Raw genomic sequence first — 5943 nt, 5'->3', positions numbered from 1 at the left:
GCGCCGCGGGTTCGAGACCCGCCTGGGCAACTTGGTGAGCCCTCATCTCTACAATAAATAAAAAATTAGCCAGGCATGGTAGCACGCGCCTGTAATTCCAGCTACTCAGAAGGCTGAGGTGGAAAGATTGCCGGAGTCCAGCAGGTTGAGGCTGCGGTGGTAGTCTGGGCAACAGAGTGAGACTCCAACTCAAAAAAATAAATAAATAAATAAAATATCTAGTAGAGGCAAATATAAAATAGTAACCCTAGACTAAAATGTATGCTGACAGTTCTGAAAACATTTGTTTTTATCTTACTAGTAATTTTAAAAATTTATTTATCTGTTTATTTATTTATTTAGAGTCATAGTCTCACTCTGTCACCCAGGCTGGAGTGCAATGGCATGCTGCTCACAGCCACCACAGACCTGATCTGCTGGGCTCAGGCGATCCTTCAGCCTTAGCATTCCAAGTGGCTGGAACCACAGGCATGTGCCACCACGCCCGGCTAATTTTTTTATTTATTGTAGAGACGAGTTCTTGCCATGTTGCTCAGACTGGTCTCAAACCCCTGAGTTCAGGCAATCTTCTCACCTCTGCCACCCAAAGTGCTGGAATTACAGGTGTGAGTCACTGTGCCCTGCATTTACCAGTAATCTTAAAACCAGTTCATTTATTAAAGATTTACTTAAGTCATGTGAACTTGAAAACATTTGGGTTTGTTTGCTTAATGTATGAGTGCTCCTTTATTTATAAGCCAATTTGTAATCTGTAGCCACAACATATAACATGTACCTACAAGTAAATAAGCAAACACATACAATGGGGGACCCAAAAGAATCTGGAATTATCTTTTGGGGGGCAGGCCCCTTGTAGTACAGGCTTCCCCTGCTAGGTAAGTGTTCTAGGAACTCATTGGCATCCATGGACCAGCTAGTGTTGTTGAGAGAAGCTGCATCTGGCTTCAGTGAAGTTTTTTTGTTTTGTTTTGTTTTTTGGAGATTCAGCGCATTTGTCCATTTCATGATGGATGATTTACAAGCACACCTGTCCACACCACACTAAACTTTATTTGCCCCAATAGGAAATCCAATGAAGGCTGTGGGACAAAACTTTGGATAAAGCAGTTTCCATGGCAATTTGATTTAAAAAACATCAACAAGCTTGGTGGCTCAGCCTATAATCCCAGTACTTTGGGAGGCCGAGGTGAGTGGATTGCCTGAGCCCACAGGCAAGACCAGGCTGGACAACTTGGTGAGACCTCATCTCTACAATAAAAAAAAAAAATTGGCGGGGCATGGTAGCATGCGCCTTTAGTTCCGGCTACTTGGAAGGTTGAGGCGGAAGGATCTCCGGAGCCCAGCAGGTTGACTCTGGGGTGGCTGTGAGTGTGCTACTGCATTCTAGCCTGGGCGACAGAGTGAGACTCCAACTCAAAAAAAAAGAAAGAAAAAAAAAAAAAGAAAAAATAAACCTCTTTTTTTTTCCTCTTCAGTTTCAAGTGAGTTTCCAATGTTTACATGTTAGCTAGAACTGGCTGAACTGTATAAAAAAAACAAAATCTCCAAGAAACCTTGAATTAGTGGTACCATAGTGAGTTTTTTCTCAACACTAGTGACTTAATAACAGCCGATTCAAAGCAAGCAGAAAAGAAAAGAGAAATAGCTTTAGAAGACTCTATTTAACTCTATAGTTACAGGTTAATCATTTGAGCTCTGAGATTTTCTTGGTGTAATTTGCCCATCAGTTTAAAATGTTCATTAAAACAGGCCGGAACATAGGGCCAGCTGGAGTCCCAGTACACCAGCAACCCTCATCTTGACAACGGTAGCTTGTAGAAACTCTTGAAATTGGGTCATGTGAATCCACTAGCTCTGTTCTGTTTCAAAATTGTCTGAATAGCCTGTTCTAGTCACCTGGCTTTTCTGTATAGAGTTTACAATTGGCTTGTTGATTTCTACAAAAGAATGAGTGGGATTTTGATGGTTTAGGCTTGCGTTGAGACCGTTACAGGCAAACCTTAGAGGCAGTGCAGGTTTGGGTCCAGATGTGCAATAATGTGAATGTGGCAATAAAGCGAGTCACAGGAACTTTCCATGTGTGTAATCATACAGCCTGGGGCCCACCAAGCCAGACAAATGGGGTGAAAGGCCACCAACTGTTCCCCCTCTCCAACAGGGTGCCCCAATGCAAAACAGAATGGTTCAAAGAAGGAGCCCAAGTACAGGGAAGGGAGCCCCTTACAGTGCACACCAGCGTGGCTCACCTCGCTTTTGAATCAAGACCCTCAAGGTTTGTCGGTTCCTCACTCCAGTGATCCATGTAGAGGCAGCCAGTGCCAGGAAATGGGCATGGGAATCCCCAGAGTAAAAGGGCTTCGGCAGCTGCTAGGGACGGTCCAGCTGGCCACGAACAACTTCTCCTGGCTAACTCGCCACACAACAGCCAGTGCAGAGACAAGCAGTTGGAACGAGGAGGGTGACTTCATCGGGAGAGCCAGCATACCAAAATATTGGGACTAGTGTCCTGAAGAACTCTTCTGAGTCAGTCTGACTTTAGGCTCTTTTATGTCAAGGGCAGGGGAGCAGGAGGAGCTGGGGTCGGGAGGTCACCAACGTGCGCAGGCACCTGGGCACTGGCGGCCAGTGTCTGAGGAGCTCGAGGTCTTTGTCCTTGGTGGGGTCATGTGTTCCTAAGAGTCTTCCACAAGACAGTGAGTTGTCTGCATGCTCCCCCTTTCGTCTCAGAGCTCATTTTGAGAATGGTACGATCGCTGTTGCTGCTTCTGCGTTTTAGCTCAGTCTCTAAAGTTGTCCGAGCTGATGTGCAGGAATGGGCAAAGGCCCTTGAAAAAAGACGGAGCTTGCCACGCTTGTTCTTTTGCTGTTTCGCTGACACAGACACATCTTGCTTCTAGGAACAGCGGTGACATTGAGGAGGGTTGCCATGTTTCTGCTGCTTTTGCTCCTGTGCCCAGTCTGGTGGTCTGTGATTGTATATTTCACAGCAGAGGCTTCCCAGACATGGCAGCCACCTAGGCTCTGTGCACACGAGGCTTCCTCTGCGTCGGGTTCCTGTGCCATGATGGGGCAGGTTCTGGTGCCTGTGTGGGCCACCTCAACTCTCGGCACCTGTGGGCCACCGCCCGTGGACCATTTTACTGAGAAAGGAGTTCCCCATCCAGAGGTGGGTGTGGGCGACTGGCATGAGTCAGGCTCCTGCTGTCCTTAGTGCAGAGTGGGAGGAGGGTCTAGGGACATCACTTAAAAAACAAAACAGAAGCCAGGCTTGGTGGCTCAGCCTGTAATCCCAGTGCTTTGGGAGGCTGAGGTGAGTGGATTGCCTGACCCCACGGGTTTGAGACCCACCTGGGCAACTTGGTGAGACCTCATCTCTACAATAAATAAAAAATTAGCTGGGTGTGGTAGCACGTGCCCATAGTTCCAGCTACTCAGAAGGCTGAGGCAGAAGGATCGCTGGAGCCCAACAGGTCGAGGCTGCAGTGGCTGGGAGCAGCCACTACACTCCAGTCTGGGTGACAGAGTGAGACTCCAACTCAAAAAAACCAAAAAACAAAAAACCAGAAATGACAGTTCTAGAGGCTGTAAGTCTAAAGTCAAAGTGTTGGTAGACTTGGCGTGTCTTCATCAGTTTGGACTGCTGTAAGTACATACTGTAGACTGGTGGCTTGTAAACAGAAATATACTTCTCATGGTTTCGGAGGCTAAAAGTCCAAGGTCCTGAGAGGCTTGGTGGAGAGGGCCTGCTTTCTGGTTGATAACAAAGTGAGGGGTGTCTCCAAGTCCCTTTTTTGTTGTTGTTACAGACGGTGGTCTTACTGTGTTGCCCAGGCTGGCCTTGAACTCCTGACCTAAGGCAATTCTCCTGCCTCAGCCTCTCTAGTAGCTGGGAGGACAGCTGTATACCACAACGCCTAGCTCCAGTCCCTTTTTTAAGGGCACTAATCCCATTCATGAGGGCTCTACCTTCATGGCCTGCTAGCCTCCCAAAGGCCCTACCTCCTAACACCATCACTTTGGAGGCGACGCAAACATTTAGTCCATAGTTGGTTCCTTGTGAGGGCTGTGAAGGAAGGCCCCACCTGGGCCTTTCTCCTTGGTTGGTGGGTGGTCACAGCCTCCCTGTCTCTTTTTTTTTTTTTTTTTTTTTTTGAGTTGGAGTCTCACTCTGTTGCCCAGACTAGAGTGCAGTGGCTGCTCCCAGCCACTGCAGCCTCGACCTGCTGGGCTCCGGCGATCCTTCCGCCTCAGCCTTCCAAGTAGCTGGAACTACAGGCGCGCACTACCACGCCCGGCTAATTTTTTGATTTATTGTAGAGATGAGGTCTCACCAAGTTGCCCAGGCGGGTCTCGAACCTGCGGGCTCAGGCAATCCACTCACCTCAGCCTCCCAGAGTGCTGGGATTACAGGCTGAGCCACCGAGCCCGGCTCTCCCTGTCTCTTTACTTTGTTTTTTCTCTCTGTCTCTCTTGTCCAAATTTCCACTGTTTTCTTTTTCACTATTATTATTTTTTTTTTTAGCTAGGATCTCACTCTGTTGCCCAGGCTGAGTGCAGTGGTGCAATCATAGCTCACTACAGTCTCCAACTTCTGGACTCAAGTGATCCTCCTGTCTCAGCTTCCTGAGTTGCTGGGACTACAGGTGCTGGGTAGAGACAGGGTCTTGTTATGTTGCCCAGGTGGTCTTGAACTCCTGGGTTCAAGCAATCCTCCCACCTCAGCCTCTCAAAGTGCTGATTTTAATACAGGCATGAACCACCGTGCCTGACTTCTTGTACTGTCTTAACCACTTTTCAGCATACAGTTCAGTAATGAAAAGTGTATTCACATTATTGTGAAACAGATATCCAGAACTTTTTCATCTTGTAAATCTGTACCCATAAAACAGGAACTCGTCATTCCCCCCACCAGCCCCTGGCACCCACCATTCCCCTTTGCATCTCTGTGAATTTGGCTACTATAGCATCTCATATAAGTGGAATCGTACAGTGCGGGCCCTTTTCCAGCTGGTTTATTTCACTCAACATACTGTTCTCAAGGTTCATCCACGTTGTACGCGTGTCAGGATTTCCCTCCTTCTTGGCTAGGCATGGTAGCTCATGCCTGTGATCCCACTTTGGGAGGTGGAGGTGAAATGATTGCCTGAGCCAGAATTCGAGACCAGCCTGGGCAACTTGATGAGAACTTATCTCTTCAATATATCTAAAAAATTAGCCAGGCAGGGTAGTGTGTGCCTGTGGTCCCAGCTACTCCGGAGGCTGAGACAAGAGCAGCTTACCACTGCACTTCAGCCTGGGCGACAGAGACTGACTCAAACAAAAAATTCCCCATTTTTTGAGGCTGAACCATGTTTTACTGTATGGAAGGGCCACATTTTGCTGGTTCATTCACCCCTTATAGACACCGGGGTTGTGTCTCTGTTTCAGCTGTTGTGAATAATGTTCGGGACTCTGGACATGGTGTGCACATGTTTGTCCATGCCCCTGCTTTCTGTTCTGGGTATCTACTCAGACGTGGGCTTGCTGGACCACACAGTAATTCTGTTTAATATTTGAGGGATGGGGACTTCACTTTGAGTTTGTATGAATCCTCTATTTTCAGCATGGCACCCCCTTCTCTCCTTTCTCCCTGCCCCCCACCCCACCCGTGGGTGAGGTAGGGGATGGTGGGCTTCTTCTTGGCTGGGCAGAGTTCCTCCCTGGGGGAGAAGGCCGTCCTGGAGGACCCCACCTGCTTCTGGCCTGTCCCGCGGTTACCCCTTCCGGTCTCCGGCCCGTGGCGCTGCTCCTTCGTCCTTAGCAATTCTTGAGCATTGTTTTCCCTGGTCTACGACCCTTTAGAGAGCCTTGGGGAGGAGGAGGTTCCTTGAGTTCTGCCTTTCTGGAGGCGCCCAGCAGGCGGGCTGACCGCGCCTGCCCGAGGGTGCGCACCGGCCAGCCTCA

The 5943-nt window shown here is 48.6% G+C and overlaps 1 protein-coding gene across 1 annotated transcript in view; it reads left to right on the top strand.

The window, feature by feature from the left end:
- Positions 1-5943, top strand: part of TEX22 (testis expressed 22) — a 17877-nt gene that overhangs the window by 11086 nt on the left and 848 nt on the right. The window lies entirely within an intron of this gene.

Source organism: Carlito syrichta, unplaced genomic scaffold (genome assembly GCF_000164805.1).
Source record: "Carlito syrichta isolate Samal-C Ts95f unplaced genomic scaffold, Tarsius_syrichta-2.0.1 Scaffold301811, whole genome shotgun sequence".
NCBI lineage: Eukaryota > Metazoa > Chordata > Mammalia > Primates > Tarsiidae > Carlito > Carlito syrichta.
The sequence above is the reverse complement of the archived record's forward strand: the minus strand, read 5'-3'. Positions and strand labels throughout refer to the sequence as shown.